Here is a 17,933-nt window from a genome sequence, read left to right as displayed (position 1 = left end):
TGGGGGTTGCCAGGAAGCGAGCTCAGTATTTCCCTCTGAGGGTACCACTCCTGGGCAACAGCAGGAGGAAGGCCAGGAAGAAGGCACACCTGACTCTCCTCAAGCCTAATGCTCAGCTGGTCTAAGCCACCTACTCAAGCTTGTGTTACCCTGGGCTGGCCACATTCTCCATGGTGGGTGAGCCACCACACATACACACACACACACACACACACACACACACACACACACACGGTGGGGACAGAGAGAGAGAGAGAGAAGCCAGCCTTCAGGCACATACTAGTCCCCAGTGATGTTGGAGGAGACAGCTCGAAGACCCACAGAAGGAAGGGAGTGTGCACCACTGTTTTTCTACTAGGCCCTCATTCTGGGAGGAATGGTCCACCCCACTGGGTCCCCATTCTGTGTTCCCCCTTATTCACTTCCTCCGCCCTGAGGTGGAGTGAGGGCAAATTAAAAGGCAGAAGGAGGCTGCTGTGGCAGCATGAGGGCTAACCATTAACTTCAAAGAATATTACCCTTACAAAATATGAGTGGCAGGAAGGAACAATTAGGGAAAGCACTGTATCAGCTCAAGCTATTCAAACCCGTCCGCCATTGAGAGGAATGATCCATTGTTATCCTGCTTTGCCACAGATGAAGGTTTCTCAAAGTCCCCACAAGACTAATTCCACAAGCATGGCCACAAAAGACATTGGCCCAAAGTTTCATTGTAGGCTTTTTAACTAAGAGAAGAAAGCCTTGAATGTAGGGCCCAGGTCTGCCCCTAAATTTAGTCAGGACCCAGAATAAACCCACCTCATTTCTCACTGTGCTGTCATTGGCCCAGGCATCTTCCTGTTCCCCCAACATGCCAGGTCCTTGTGCATCTGAAAATCCTCACCTGCTCTGATGGTTCAGATTACTTCCTTCGCCAGCTCTCCACATAGTGCATCATTTCTAACAACTCTCCATTTGCATGTCTCCTCGGAAAGACCTTCCCTGACCACCGCCTCTAGAGGAGAACCCCCAGAATGTGTACTCAGACCTATGTTTCCGTCTTTACTGTCTGGCCCACATTCCTTTCTGGACCATGGCTATTTCATTCACCAGACTGCACCAGGACCCACGATTTATTAGGCACCCAGGACACTCTCACTACATAAGTGAACTGTTCTTTCCTCAGGTTAAAGTCCCTGTGCAAGACACCAAAGGGAGTTCACAGGAAAAAAAAAAAAAAAAAGGAAAAATCCAAGTAGCTAAACATGAAAAGATAGCCTCAATCTTTGAGCAATGCAAATTTTATAAAAAGTAGCATTCAAAAGCTGATGACAGTCAATAAGCAAATACTATTGAATGGGCGTATAAACTGAGACCACATTTTTGTAGGCAAATGGTCCCCATCTTTCAAGATTCAAATGGCTGTTTTTCCCTCCCACGGAGTCCCACAGAGCCCCCTAGGTCCTCTCTCTGTAGCCACCAGCCTCAAGCACCCACTCCACACCCTTTTAGCTATCCCCATTAGGGCAGTTCAATTACAGGAAGTTTCTCCAGCCTCTGGAAGGCAGCAGACAGTAGTCAGGGGCCACTTAAATTCCCTCGAGCAAACGAATGCAATAAACAGTCACTGCCTTTCTTTGCCTGTCTTACATTTGATACTGGCAGGCGTACCCACTGTCCCATCCAGCTCTAGTAGCAATGTGTTTTCCTGAACTCTTTGGTCCTTTCCTTCTCTACAGATTCTGAATCTGGAAAGGAAAGAAGGGATCATGGTTTTCTAAACCACAAAATTCTTTATCTGCCGTATTGGGCCACTCTTTTATTCATCTACGCCGTTATGGATTTATTGCGCCTGGTTCTAAATCCCCCCCTTTCCCCACACCCCCTGCTTTGTGACGCTGGAGCTGGACCTTCACCATTGCACCTGCTACTTCTGGATCCCTTAGCAGTTCACTCCTGCTTACTAATTAACAATGATCTATGTTAAATTTCTCCCATTCCAATAACTGGCGTGGTCTCTTCCTCTGCCTGCACCCGGCCTGATATATCATCTCAGGCATCTTGGCACACGGCTCCCAGACCTTCACCACTCTCCCCAAGTCTCTTGGCAAAATCCTTTACTTCCAGCAAAGGATCTAATTTCCTACTTTGCTAAAGTCAGAATTCTGATGGGGAGATTATCCTGGATTATCCAATGAGCCCAATGTAATCGTAAGGGTCTTTATAAGAAAGAGGCAGGCAGGTTAGAGTCAGGAAAAGCTGGATGAGAGGAAAGCAGAGAGATAGCAAGATGTTCGACTACTGGCCTCCAAGGTAGAGGAAGGGGCCACAAATCCAGGAATGCAGCTGGCCCCCAGAAGTTAGAAAAAGCAAGGAGACAGATTCTCCCCTAGAGCTTCCAGAAGGAATGCAGCTTTGCCAACACCTTGGACTTCTGACCTCTAAAACTGTAAAATAATAAATTTGTATTGGTTCAAGCCGCAAGTCTGTGGTCATTTGTTACAGAAGCGACAGGAAACCAAGAGTCCTTAACCCCCAAGGTGAGCATTGAAGCTCTGGGGAGGGATCTCCCCCAAGGTGCAGGGTGGCTGTGTCCCTCTGAAACAAGGGACAGTCAATAGACCCTCTCATGTCAAACTTGGTCTTGATCAACAGCATTTACTGAGGCCTGTGGATCTCTCCTGGGGGATGGAAAGAGGAATCCAGACCCCAATCTCAAAGACAGATTCACTAAAGGAGATATAAAATTTCAAGGCAGAATCCACTAGATGCCCAATGGGTAACAAATTCAGGTAGGGCTTTAGACACTCAGGAAGAGGTCCTCATCCTTGCTTGCAATGAAATGCTTCCCCCTCCTATTCGGCCTTTCTGTGACAGGCAGGGGACTGTGCCCCCAGTTTGTCCAGGACAGCCAAGTTCATATCTGCTGTCCTGCTTTAACCATGAATCGGGATTCCTCTCATTCCACAGCCACACCATCACTTGAATGGCAGGGCTTCAGCCAGAAAACCCACTGGACATGCTGCACCATGATCAAACAGCTTTGAGCCTGAATCTCAAAACAAAATTAAAAAATGATTGCCAACTTTTTATGCCACCAAAATCCCAGTAGAGAACACTTTCAGTTGATTGACTGTGAGCAAAACAGACATTTCAGTAATCCTTGACATACAGTTCCCAGATTCTCTACCTGGCACAAAGTAAGGAAACTTAGATGACATTGTCTAATGAGATACGGCGATTTTAATGTATGGCACCTCCTGCAGCTGGAGCAGCCCGGAAGGGTTTTGTTGTTTTGTTTTCCAGCCTTGCTTGTGAGCAGGATTGGAAGTAGTGGGTGGAGAGCTGAGGGAGGGGAGAGAGGGAGGAGCTGGAGAGGAAAACGGAGAATGTAAGTGAGGTTGAACTGGGAAAACAGTAAATTCTGGGCTGCTTTTGCCATATTTACCAGGCTTATTGAGCAGTCATTTGATTCTGCCCTTGAACCTGATGCTCAAGGTGCTATCCTCTCAAAGACATCTGGGGCTCCAGGGAGGGGTTGGACAGTGGGACTCTACTCAACTCTGTGAGGGACCGTGCTTTGGAGTGTGGAGGTAAATGAGGTGTGTGGGGACTCCGAATCCATCTGTCATGTCCATCCCAGTGTGGGCTGAACCATGTCACTCAGATTGGTCCATAACAGGGTAAAAATTCAAATGCTGTTAAATGAGATCAAATCACAGGGAGCTATTGAGTGCACTCAAGTTCACGCCTGCCTTTGGGGGATTGTTGAGGAGATTTCGTGTCTTCTGACTGGCTTATCTTCCAGCCACCTTATTAGCCAGGATTGACACAATATTTAATGCTGCATGTCTTTTGTTGGCGTCTCTGCTCTGCTAAGCTCCGCTTTGCATCCCTCCTTTCCTGGGGTCATGTCACCAGAGATTCCAGAGCTGGCCTCAGGGTGCAAGTGCAGTGACTTCACTCCTGTCTCCCTGGCACATTCTACCTCAACACTTCCATCCCTTCATGCTGGAAGGGCCACCCAGAGGCAATAGAGCCTTTTCTCCCCTGATATTTGTGTAGTTTGGAGAGAGGAAGAGGAAAAAGGAGAAAGGAAGAGAAACTTCGTGGAGAGAGGAGGCTTGGGGTGAGGAGAACAGGGAAGAGCAGGAGGGACATATATGGGGAGTGGGGTAGAAGGGCCCCAGTGAGGAGAAAGCCCACTAGAAGTTCCTCTTCAGCCACAGCCCCTGTGTCCTGTGTCCCCTCCATGTTTTAAGGTCTCACATCAGCTAAAAACAGGTCTGTGGGAAGTCGTAACACTCACCAAACTCTTGACAGCCGCTATTCTTCACAGAGGCTGTGAACAATTGCTTGCCTGCCAGTGTCTGACTGAAATAATAGCTGTACCTACAGGATCATTTGGAAGACAGATGGCGGAGGCAATCCCCATTCATCTGCCGGCAGCCATTTCATAATTCTCACTGGCCTGTCAGACCCAGGATGGGAAGGCAGAATGCAGCCTTGCTAATTATTAAAGCTTGTTAGAGAGCTGTTGTACTAAAGCCAGTACCTCTGTCCTGCCCCTGTCCTATGCCACCCCAACCCCACTGTGCCAGCCCTACTCCAAGGTGCTTTTAAGAATGGCTTTCCACCCTTGGGAAAAGCAGGTCCCCAAAGCCTAGAAGCTCTCATATTTGCTAGGTGGGCTCTACTTTTTCACTCCACCCAACTTCCTAAGAAGTATTGCATCTCCAAAACAAGTCTCTCACCTTCCCTACTGTGTGACCCTTAGGATTCCATATTTCAGAGTCTGGATGACGTTTCCTATACTAAGCTGCCATTTTCTGCCTAAGGCACCAAACATGTCTGTTAGCATTTTTATACCATGCATTAAGCCCAAGACTGACTTCAATGCAATGACTACAGATGTAGAGAACTTTCGAGCACAGCATATCATGCCAGCCCGTTTCAAATCCTTGGCTGTCATTCACAGCAATTATTAAGAATCTACCATGTGGATGTACGCAGGACTGAGGAAAACTGGGAGGACCTTCGAGTGAGGGCAGCTTAGTGAGCGTGGACCTGTGCCACGATACAATGGCCATGCTCACTTCCATGCTCTGCAGCCGTCATGTTGGAATTCATCATATCTGAACAAGAGCCCCACATTTTCACATCTGCATGGGGCCCCCTCTGATTGGATTGGCAGCTGGTTCTTCTACAATTGCTGGAAAGGGAAAGCATTCACAAGGGCTCAGGAAGCAGTCCTCCCTGAGCCAAAGCTGAGAGGTGGAAACTCCAGATTTAACAGATTAGCCAGTGGAGGAGGGGGAAAGAGTAGTATACACAGCAAGGCAAACACAAATGGCAAATATTATTGGTGCCTGTTTGAGCACTACTCCGGGCATGGTCTGCTTTTGAGGTGTTCGAGACTGGAGATAGACCACACACTGCTGTAAATTCAGCACCACCTGTGATTTCTCTCAGGGAACAATTGGCCGGCATCGATCCTCCACTCTGTTACCAATTTCACTACATCCCAGTTCTACTGAAATGTCAGCATGAGAAGATGTGAGAGAAATAAGGCTGGAATATACACGGGGGCCTGTAAAGGGAAGCCTTTGAATGCCAGACTGAAGAATATGGGGAAGCTTTTGAAAAAATTGGTCAGAAGATTGACTATGGCAGCTCTGGCTGCCCCAAGAAAAGAAACATTCTTTCTACACCCATTGGGCCATCTGTTCATAAGGCTTAGATCATAACAAATAACTTACCAGCACCTTCCCCTCCTTGCACAGCTCCCTCCCACTATCCCCCTTCCTCACACTGCCTCTCCCACCCCACAAACACACAACACAAAAAGTCCAGCTGTCATCTCTAATTTGGGCTCTGCTACTGCCTTGACCTCCTCCCTTAGACTGAGGCCACTGACCACACTTTGGTCCACTACACTATGTCCAAATTCACACATCTGACCTCTCCCAAAATGCTTAGGGGAGCAACCCCACCCATGACCCTGTCTGTGGTAGGCAGAATGTGCAAAATGACCATGGTGACCTCAGCCTTGTATAATCTCTCCACCTGAGTGTGGGGGGAACCTGGGAAATATGAGGAGATGCCATTCCCACGATTATGCCAGGTTATAGGGCACAAGGGATCCTGCAGATATGATCAGTAACCCCAAAGGTTACTCCTCAGAAAAGGGAGGTCTAAACTGATCACTTGAGGCCTCTAAAAGCAGAATTTTCTCCAGCTGGTGGCGGAAGGGCAAGGGACTGAAGCAGGAGAAGGACTCAAAAGCCCCAGTAATGCATGGAAGATGGAGAAGCCATGTGAGAGGGGATGTGGGTGGCCTCTAGGAGCAGAATGACCTCCAGCTGACAGCCAGCAAGGAAATGGAAAATGCAGGCCTAAAACTACAAGGAGCTAGAGTCTGCCCACAACCTCGAAGGCATATGAGATTCATCCCAGAGCCTCCAGGTAAGAACCTAGTCTAGCCAACACCTTGATTTTGGGCTTCAGAGACATTGAGCAAAAAACCCAGGCAAGCTGGCCTGACTTATGACCTACAGAACAGCGAAATTATAAACAATTATTGTGGGACAGCTGGGTGGCTCAGTTGGTTAAGCATCTGCCTTTGGCTCAGGCCATGATCCCAGGGTCCTGGGATTCGAGTCCTGCATCAGGCTCCTTGTTCAATGAGGAGCCTGCTTCTCTCTCTCCCTCTACTGCTTCCCACTGCTTATGCTCTCTCGCTCTCTCCCCCCTCAATAAATAAAAAATATTTTTAAAAAATAAACCGGTGTTGCTTAAGCTGCTAAATGTATAGTAATTTGTTATATAGAAATAGAAAAGTACTGTACTGTTTTAGCCCCTTTCAGACACTCTCCTGCTCAGCAGTTCAGATCCTGCCAACTTAACATTAGGCAGAATCATAAAGAAAGCATCAGGAACCACATCTGAAGGGACGATGAATTAAAAATGAGAAGTGAATGTAGAGATAACCAGTTGGGAGACTATTGCAAATGACCAGCATGAAGAAAGAAGATCCTAAATTTAGTGGCATCATTTATAGATAAGAGCAATGGATTTGAGAGTCCTGCTGAAAGAAAAACTGTCCTGATTAAGCAACTGATGGGAGAGATAGAGACAGCTATTCTGCTGGTTTCTGGAGGGAGTTGGAGGGTACACTGGTCCTCTGTGATAGCATATTCATTAAACTAAATGAAAAGGAAATGTGTCCAACTTCTCCTAAGATAAGAAGGAACCGTGTTAGTTAAAATTGTTGGTGGCATGGGGCACCTGGCTGGCTTAGTCAGTTAGGCATCTGCCTTCAGCTCAGGTCATGATCCCAGGGTCCTGGGATCGAGCCCCATGTTAGGCTCCTTGCTCAGCAAGTAGCCTGCTTCTTCCTCCCCTCCCTACTTCTACTCTATCACTATCTCTGTCTCTCTAATAAATAAATAAAATCTTTAAAAAAAAATTGTTGGTGGCAACTAATAGCACTAATTCAATTCAAACAAGTTTTAGGGGGTAAAAGGAAGAGGATGCTTTGTATTGAGATGCAGGTGTTTTTATTGATCCCTAGGGACAGGAAAGCCACCAAGCCTCTGGCAAGACTAGACTAGATATGCAAGTCCCCGGGGGCCTCAGAGGGCACTCTCTCCATCTGCAGCTCTTCTTCCCCAAGCTCATCCTCCTGTACCAGTTAGCCCACACAGCAGGTGGGAGATGGGCAAAGCTTTAGGCTTGAAGGTGAGACCAAGCTGGACTGGAATTGCTCATTCTGATCCCCAGTCTCCAGGGGAAATGATCTGGTTGGCCTCGGTGGCTGCCTCACCTCCGATGTCACCATCCTGCTGCTGCTCTCAAGAAAAGTAGGGGAAAGGATTCTTGAGCAGCGCTCCCCAAAGTTTACCAAAAAAGCATATATGATTTTTCAAATCTTAATTTCTGCAGATGCAAGTATATACTCTTGTTTGTAGACAGAGAGTGTGGTATTATACCCAAGCAGCTGGATCCCCTTCCCAGTACTCCCTCTAACAGTGTGAATGACAGTGATGAACTAACTAAACTTCTCTAGGTCTCAGTACTTCTAGGTATAAAATAAGGCACTCGCTCCAGATGACCTTGAGGGCTCCAGCTTTAATGCCCGGTGATACTAAGTCCTTCTGAGCAGAAGGATGTTCTATTGATCCAGTTCTCATGTTTAATAACTTTCCCTTGCCCTCTCAAAGACCCGAACTAAAGCCTCACTGCATTAATCCTCTCATTGGCTTACAAGAGAAAGAAGGGCAGTCTTTCTTTACAATAGATTGTATTCCAGGAGAGCTGGACCATCTGAAAATCTACTTAGTGCTCAAAAATACACTAACCCCAACCCAGTGTTAACTGGCTTTTAGTCTCTGCCTTGACAGAAGCAGGGATTCTGCCCTCCCACCATCAAGAGTGTCTCAGATCACCAGGGGTCCCAGCTGCCACCATCCTGGCTCTCTCCTGCAGCCTTCTTTAGAACCACAGAAGGTTGAACCTTTAGAAACTTTAATCCAGTTCCTTGATTTTCTATAGGACAAAGCAGAAGATGAAAGAGAAGAGACTTGCCCAGGGTCATGTGGATCTTTGGGAACAGAACGAGAAGTAGAACCAAATGCCCTGACCCATGTTCTCCTGCTGTCCCTTCTTTGAACAGATTAAGACATGTGATCTGAGGCTGGAGCCCCAAGGATAAGCCAGCAGACTTGACTGATGGCATCTGTTATTTATGAGTTGAATTGTGACCCCCATCCCACCAAAATACATATTTTGAAGTCCTACCACCACCCTCCTTCTTGCTAGCTCAGAAGGGGATCTGATTTAGAGACAGACCTTTATAGCAGTAATCAAAATGAAGTCCTTAGAGTGGTCCTCAGTGTTCTACCAGATATCACCTTCTGTGCCCAGCCATGTGCCCAGTCCCTCCCTTCCTGCAGCCTAATACTGCAATGCCTTTCTCCTGCTCTCCAAACTCAGGTTAGAGTCTCCCTTCTGTTCTGTGATTTTTTTTTTTAGGACTCTGATACCGTTACTCCTTGCAGCTCCCATCTACTTCCTCTGCACAGAGGCCAAAGCCTCTCGGGCAGCCAGGAGTATAAAGGGCCTGGTGGAAAAGTGAGGTCTCTTTCCCATACTGGAGCTGTGGACCTGGGATCAGAACAAGAGATGCCACAGCAGGAATGAGGTCTCCTAAGTCCTCACTCTCAAGGGAGAGTAAAATGGAGTCTGAGTCTGAACCATGAGATGAAAAAGTATCTACTTTGAGCACTGGTGGCATTTTTTAAAGTTCTGAGATAAGCCCAGGAAATAATCCAAAAGAAAGATGATGACAGACTCTTAAATTTTGGAAAGTGCCATTTTAAAATAGTTGTTGTGCATGACTTAGAAATTGTGTCCATACAAAATGTTGCTCAATCTCTGAGTCCTTATCCATACAATTTGTTAACACAGAGACTTGTATGGCATGCTAGCTAATATAGCAAGAGGTTAAAATGGGATACCATTTCAACATCACTAGAGGCTTTCACACTACAGGCCACTTAAGCAAAACTGGAAGTGGAAGTACATGAAAGCCAGTTTTGTGACTCAGACCATTGCTCATCTCCAGCCTATCAAGAGGTTGAGGAGAACAAAAGTAAAGATGGGAATTGGAGAGAGGATATTCCTTGGAAGTAAGTGGTCAGGGAGCCTCTTTACCTCAACCATGAAGGAGGCACATGTCTTTCATCAAGCCTACAGATAAAGACATCAAGGGGGCCTGCAGAGGGCTTCAGATGAGCCCTTGAGAAAGCAGTCTTGGGTGTTTGGTTCAGAGACAAGAAATCTGAAGGGCCTGGATGCTAGCTGAAGCATCATGAGACAACAATGTAGAGGCCCAAGTCTGGGAGAGGTTTCATTCCCTCTACTAGATTTAAGATGAAGATACCTTCTGTGCACCAGAGGTAAGTAGAAAGAAGGGGAGAGAGTAAACCATCTCAGAGGGGCTTTGCTCATGAGGCCACCTGAAAAAGCAGCAGGAAAACAACAAGGGAGGGTCTGTGTATAGAGGTAGTCACAGAGAATCGAATTTGTTATGTCTCCTAAAATTCATGTGTTGAAGGTCAACACAACAATATTTGGAGATAGAGACTTGAAAAGGTAATTACGGTTAAATGAGATCATAGCACAGGGCCCCCAATCTTAGAGGACTGGTATCCTTATAAGAAGGGGAGGAAACCAGAGCTCCCTCCCTCTTTCCCCCTTTGCTTGCACAGAGGAAAGACCGTTTGAGGACAGAGTGAGAAGGTGGTTGTCTGTAAGCAAGAAAGAGAGCCTTCACCAGAAGCCAATCCCGCTGGCACCTTGATCTTGGACTTCCAGACTCCAGAACTGTGATAAAATAATTATCTGTCATTTAGGCCAGTCAGTCTATGATGTTTTGTTATGGCAGTCAAAGCAGAGTAATTCAGGAGTCTCTGCATCCCTTACAGCAGAGATTCATAGGCAAATTGTTCCCAGTGATGGAGGGATCTTCAAAGAACCCACAGTGCAATCCAAAAGAAATAAATTCACCCCACAAAGAAATCTCGAGTGTTAATGTTTTCACTGGTCAAGACTACCAAGCATTTAAAGAAGAAATAACACCAATCTTACATAAACTCTTCCAGAGAATAGAAAAAGTATGTGCTTCAAGTCGTTTTATGAGGACAACATGATCAAGATAGTAAAACCTGATAGAGATATTGCAAGAAAAAAAAAATGGTAAGTCAGTGTTCCTCAAAACAATAGATGCAGAATCCTACACATAATATTGAAATCCAATGATTTGGGCAAGGATAATATATCATAACTAAGTGCAGTTTAATCCAGAGATGCACGTGCTAACATTTGAAAAGTTAATCCATGTGATTCACACAAAAACAGAAGAAAAAAGATCATTTGATTGTCATCATGGACACAGAAAAAATTTATGAAATTCAACAGTCATTCATGGTAAAAAAAAAAAAAAAAAAAAAAAACTCTTAGCATACTATGATAAATCTGATTGTCTACCACAAAACAAATTAAAACAAAAAGAAGACCTGAGATCAGAAATGATTGATACTGTACTTACTGGAGGTTTTCATCAGTGCAATAAGGCAAGAGAGGGCTGAATGCTTGCCAAACCCAGACCACAGTACCGGTTCATGACAGCACCTGTCAGATAAGAACCGCCCTTACCTCCTGTCCCTCATCACCACTCCAGCACTGGAGGGGAACAGAAGTCACACGTAGCAAACTGAAAGTGGGTGAGAAGAGGGCAGAATCAAGAAGAAAGCAGCCACCCAGCCTCTCCTACCCCATGTTCCTTTCCACTGAAGCCATGCCCAGCTGGGAGAAGGAGGTATTTTATATTATTGTTTAATGAATTAGATTTTTTACTCTTACACAGACTGGAAATTTTAGTTACTGAGAGAGTGTTATTTTGTAATATTCAAACACCACAGACTTTTCCTTCCTTGCAAATGACCTGAAACCCAGAGAGTGTGCCCCAGATTTCATCTAAGGGATAAGGATAAACTGTATCCCGGCAAATACGCATGGGGATAAAGGAGTTTTCTATTCCACTCAATGATTAACACTCTTTAAAAATCCTGGTTTGCTTAACACACCACTCTCAGCAATAGAGAGATCCTCTAAGCAGAAAATCAGCAAAGAAACAAGAGCTTTGAATGACACATTGAACCACACAGACCTCATAGATACATATAAAACATTTTACCCTTGAACAACAGAATACTCATTCTTCTCAAGCACACGTGGAGCTTTCTCTAGAATAGACCACATACCGGGTCACAAGTCAGATCTCCGCCAATACCAAAAGACAGATTACTCCCTGCATATTCTCAGACCACAGTGCTTTGAAACTGGAACCCACCACAAGAAAAAGTTTGGAAGGAATTCAGACCCTTGGAAGCTAAAGACCATCCTGCTCAAGTATGTTTGTAACAGCCAGGAAATCAAAGAACTTAAACAATTCATGGAAATCAATGAAAATGAAGACACATTGGTCCAAACCCTATGGGATATGGGGGGGTGGTTGTAAGGGGGAAATACATAGCCATCCAAGCCTCAGTCAAAAAAATTGAAAAGTCCCCGATACCAACTCGCTTTACACCTTAAAGAACTGGAAAGGCAACAAATTAAGCCAGATGCACACACAAGAAGGGAAATGAGATTAGAGCAGAGATCAAGGAGTTAGAAACTAGAGATACAGTAGAACACATCAATGAAACTAGAAGCTGGTTCTTCAAAGAATAAATAAGATCCTAAACCACTGGCAAACTAACCCAAAAGAAAAGAGAGAGGACCCAAGCTAACAAAATTATGAATGAAAGGGGAGAGATCACCACTAACACCAAGGAAATATAAACAATCATCAGAAATTATTATCAACAGTTACATGCCAATAAATTAAGCAACCTAGAAGAAATGGAGGCATTCCTGGAAATCCATAAGCTTCCAAGACTGAAACAGGAAGATATTGACAACTTGAATAGACCAATATCTAGTAAGGAGATTGAAGCAGTTATCAAAAACCGCGCATAAAACAAGAGCCCAGGGGACACCTGCGTGGCTCAGTGGGTTAAGCTGCTGCCTTCTGCTCAGGTCACGATCCCAGAGTCCTGCGATCAAGTCCCGCATCAGGCTCCTTGCTCAGAGGGTAGCCTGCTTCTCTCTCTGCCTCTGCCTGCTTGTGCTCTCTCTCTCTCTCTGACAAACAAACAAATAAATAAAATATTAAAAAAAAAAAAAAAGAGCCCAGGACCTGATGGATTCCCTGGGGAATTCTACCAAACATTCAAAGAAGAAATAATACCTATTCTCCTGAAGCTCTTTCAAAAAATAGAAACAGAAGGGAAACATCCAGACTCTATGAAGCCAACATTACCTTGATGCCCAAACCAGGCAAAGACCCCACTAAAAGGGAGAAATTTTTTTATTTTTTTAAAATATTTTATTTATTTACTTGACAGAGAGAGATCACAGGTAGGTGGAGAGGCAGAAAGAGAGAGAGGAGGAAGCAGGCTCCATGCTGAGCAGAGAGCTTGATGCAGGGCTCGATCCCAGGACTCCAAGACCATGACCTGAGCCAAAGGCAGAGGTTTAACCCATTGAGCTACCCAGGCACCCCCAAAAAGGAGAATTTTAGACCAATATCCCTGATGAATACAGATGCCTAGATTCTCAACAAGACCCTACCTAATAGGATCCAACAGTACATTAAAAAGATTATCCACCATGACCAGATGGGATTTATCCCTGGGATGGAAGGGTGGTTCAACATTCACAAATCAATAAATGTGATAGAACAAATAAATAAGAGAAGAGAGAAGAGCCACATGGTCCTCTCAATTGTTGCAGAAAAAGCATTTAACAAAATACATCATCCTTTCCTGATTAAAACTCTTCAGAGTAGAGGGATAGAGGGAACATTCCTCAACTTCATAAAATCGAACTATGAAAAACACACAGCTAATATCATTCTCAATGGGCAAAATCTGAGAGCCTTCCCACTGAGATCAGGAACACTTGCCACTGTTGTTCAACATAGTAATAGAAGTCCTAACAACAGCAATAAACAACAAAAAGAAATAAAAGATATTGAGGAGTCAAGATGGTGGAGAAGTAGCAGGCTGAGACTACTTCATCTAGCAGGAGATCAGCTAGATAGCTTATCTAAAGATTGCAAACACCTGCAAATCCATCAGCAGATCGAAAAGAAGAACAGCAATTCTAGAAACAGAAAAACAAGCACTTTCTGAAAGGTAGGACTGGCAGAGAAGTGAATCCAAAGCGATGGGAAGATAGACCCCCGGGGGAGGGGCCGGATCCCGGCAAGCGGCGGAGCAATGGCGCACAAAATCAGGACTTTTAAAAGTCTGTCCGCTGAGGGACATCGCTCCAGAGGCTAAACCAGGGCAAAGCCCACACGGGGTCAGCATGGCCTCAGGTCCCGCAGGGTCACAGAAGGATCGGGGGTGTCTGAGTGTCGCAGAGCTTTCAGGTATTGGAACGGGAAAGCCGGCTACAGAGACGGAACCTACAGTGAGCTCACAGCTTGGGGTTACCTTGAACCAGCTGCAGGCTCGGTGAGCTCAGAGCAGAGCCGGAGGTCAGGCAGACAGGAGTTGCTGGGCCCTGTTCTCTGAGGGCGCACTGAGGAGTGGGGCCCCGGGTTCTTGGCTCCTCCGGGCCGGAGACCAGGAGGCTGCCATTTGTATATTACCATCCTCCGGAACTCTGCGGAAAGCGCTCAGGGAACAAAAGCTCCTGAAAACAAACACTAGCGGATTACTCAGCCCGGCCCCTGGTAAGGGCGGTGCCATTCCACCTGGGGCAAAGACACTTGAGAATCACTACACCAGGCCCCTCCCTCAGAAGATCACAAGGAGTGCAGTTTCAATACCAAGGAGAGCAGCAGAATTCCAGAGGAGAAAGCAAAGCACGGAACTCATGGCTTTCTCCCTGTGATTTTTTAGTCTTGCAGTTAATTTAATTTTTTCTTTTTCATTTTTTATGCTCTTCTTCTGCTAAAATTTTTTTTAACTTTTACCCTTTTCTTTTTTAACGTTTTTAACTAGTTTATCTAATATATATATATATATATATATATTTTCTTTTTTATACTTTTCTTTATTCATTTTCTTTTTTAAAGTATTTTATTTTATTTTATTTTTCCTTTTTCTTTCTTTCTTTTTGAACCTCTTTTTATCCCCTTTCTCCCCCCTCATGATTTGGGATCTCTTCTGATTTGGTTAAAGCATATTTTCCTGGGGTTGTTGCCACCCTTTTAGTATTTTACTTGCTCCATCATATACTCTTATCTGGACAAAATGACAAGGTGGAAAAATTCACCACAAAAAAAAGAACAAGAGGCAGTACCGAAGGCTAGGGACCTAATCAATAAAGACATTGGTAATATGTCAGATCTAGAGTTCAGAATGACAATTCTCAAGGTTCTAGCTGGGCTTAAAAAAGGTATGGAAGATATTAGAGAAACCCTCTCGGGAGATATAAAAGCCCTTTCAGGAGAAATAAAAGAACTAAAATCTAACCAAATTGTAATTAAAAAAGCTATTAATGACGTGCAATCAAAAATGGAGGCTCTCACTGCTAGGATAAATGAGGCAGAAGAAAGAATTAGCAATAATGAAGATCAAATGAGAAGAATAAAGAAGTTGAGCAAAAGAGGGACAAACAGCTACTGGACCACGAGGGGAGAATTCAAGATATAAGTGACACCATAAGACAAAACAACATTAGAATAATTGGGATTCCAGAAAAAGAAGAGAGAGGGAAGCAGAAGGTATACTGGAGAGAATTATTGGGGAGAATTTCCCCAATATGGCAAAGGGAACGAGCATCAAAATTCAGGAGGTTCAGAGAACGCCCCTCAAAATCATTAAGAATAGGCCCACACCCTGTCACCTAATAGTAAAATTTACAAGTCTTAGTGACAAAGAGAAAATCCTGAAAGCAGCCCAGGAAAAGAAGTCTGTAACATACAATGGTAATAATATTAGATTGGCAGCTGACTTATCCACAGAAACCTGGCAGGCCAGAAAGAGCTGGCATGATATATTCAGAGCACTAAACGAGAAATACATGCAGCCAAGAATACTATATCCAGCTAGGCTATCATTGAAAATAGAAGGAGAGATTAAAAGCTTCCAGGACAAACAAAAACTGAAAGAATTTACAAACACCAAACCAGCTTTACAGGAAATATTGAAAGGGGTCCTCTAAGCAAAGAGAGAGCCTACAAGTGGTAGATCAGAAAGGAACAGAGACAATTTACAGTAACAGTCACCTTACAGGCAATACAATGGCACTAAATTCATATCTCTCAATAGTTACCCTGAATTTTAATGGGCTAAAAGCCCCAATCAAAAGACACAAGGTATCAGAATGGATAAAAAACAAAACCCATCTATATGTTGCCTACAAGAAACTCATTTTAAGCCTGAAGACACCTCCAGATTTAAAGTGAGAGGATGGAAAAGAATTTACCATGTTAATGGACATCAGAAGAAAGCAGGAGTGGCAATCCTTATATAAGATCAATTAGATTTTAAGCCAAAGACTATAATAAGAGATGAGGAAGGACACTATATCATACTCAAAGGGGCTTTCCAACAAGAAGATCTAACAATTTTAAATATCTATGCCCCCAACGTGGGAGCAGCCAACTATATAAACCAATTAATAACAAAATCAAAGAAACACATCAACAATAATACAATAATAGTAGGGGACTTTAACACTGCCCTCACTGAAATGGACAGATCATCCAAGCAAAAGATCAACAAGGAAATAAAGGCCTTAAACAACACACTGGACCAGATGGACATCACAGATATATTCAGAACATTTCATCCCAAAGCAACAGAATACACATTCTTCTCTAGTGCACATGGAACATTCTCCAGAATAGATCACATCCTCGGTCCTAAATCAGGACTCAACCGGTATCAAAAGATTGGGATCATTCCCTGCATATTTTCAGACCACAATGCTCTGAAGCTAGAACTCAACCACAAGAGGAAGTTTGGAAAGAACCCAAATACATGGAGACTAAACAACATCCTTCTAAAGAATGAATGGGTCAACTGGGAAATTAAAGAAGAATTGAAAAAAATCATGGAAACAAGTGATAATGAAAATACAATGGTTCAAAATCTGTGGGACACAACAAACACAGTCCTGAGAGGAAAATATATAGCGGTACAAGCCTTTCTCAAGAAAAGAAAGGTCTCAGGTATACAACCTAACCCTACACCTAAAGGAGCTGGAGAAAGAACAAGAAAGAAACCCTAAGCCCAGCAGGAGAAGAGAAATCATAAAGATCAGAGCAGAAATCAATGAAATAGAAGAAAAAAAAAACAATAGAACAAATCAACAAAACTAGGAGCTGGTTCTTTGAAAGAATTAATAAAATTGATAAGCCCCTGGCCAGACTTATCAAAAAGAAAAGAGAAAGGACCCAAATAAATAAAATCATGAATGAAAGAGGAGAGATCACAACTAACACCAAGGAACTACAAACTATAATAAGAACATACTGTGAGCAACTCTACGCCAACAAATTTGACAATCTGGAAGAAATGGATGCATTTTTAGAAACATATAAACCACGACAACTGAACCAGGAAGAAATAGAAAGCCTGAACAGACCCATAACCAGTAAGGAGATTGAAACAGTCATTAAAAATCTCCAAACAAACAAAAGCCCAGGGCCAGACGGCTTCCCAGGGGAATTCTACCAAACATTTAAAGAAGAACTAATTCCTATTCTCCTGAAACTGTTCCAAAAAATAGAAATGAAAGGAAAACTTCCAAACTCATTTTATGAGGCCAGCATCACCTTGATCCCAAAACCAGACAAGGATCCCATCAAAAAAGAGAGCTATAGACCAATATCCTTGATGAACACAGATGCGAAAATTCTCACCAAAATACTAGCCAATAGGATTCAACAGTACATTAAAAGGATTATTCACCACGACCAAGTGGGATTTATTCCAGGGCTGCAAGGTTGGTTCAACATCCGCAAATCAGTCAATGTGATACAACACATCAATAAAAGAAAGAACAAGAACCATATGATACTCTCAATAGATGCTGAAAAAGCATTTGACAAAGTAGAGCATCCCTTCCTGATCAAAACTCTTCAAAGTGTAGGGATAGAGGGCACATACCTCAATATCATCAAAGCCATCTATGAAAAACCCACCGCAAATATCATTCTCAATGGAGAAAAACTGAAAGCTTTTCCACTAAGATCAGGAACACGGCAGGGATGTTCATTATCACCACTGCTATTCAACATAGTACTAGAAGTCCTAGCCTCAGCAATCAGACAACAAAAGGAAATTAAAGGCATCCAAATCAGCAAAGAAGAAGTCAAATTATCA

Source organism: Mustela nigripes, chromosome 13 (assembly GCF_022355385.1).
Source record: "Mustela nigripes isolate SB6536 chromosome 13, MUSNIG.SB6536, whole genome shotgun sequence".
NCBI classification, from domain to species: Eukaryota; Metazoa; Chordata; class Mammalia; order Carnivora; family Mustelidae; genus Mustela; species Mustela nigripes.
Note: the sequence above shows the minus strand (reverse complement) of the source record.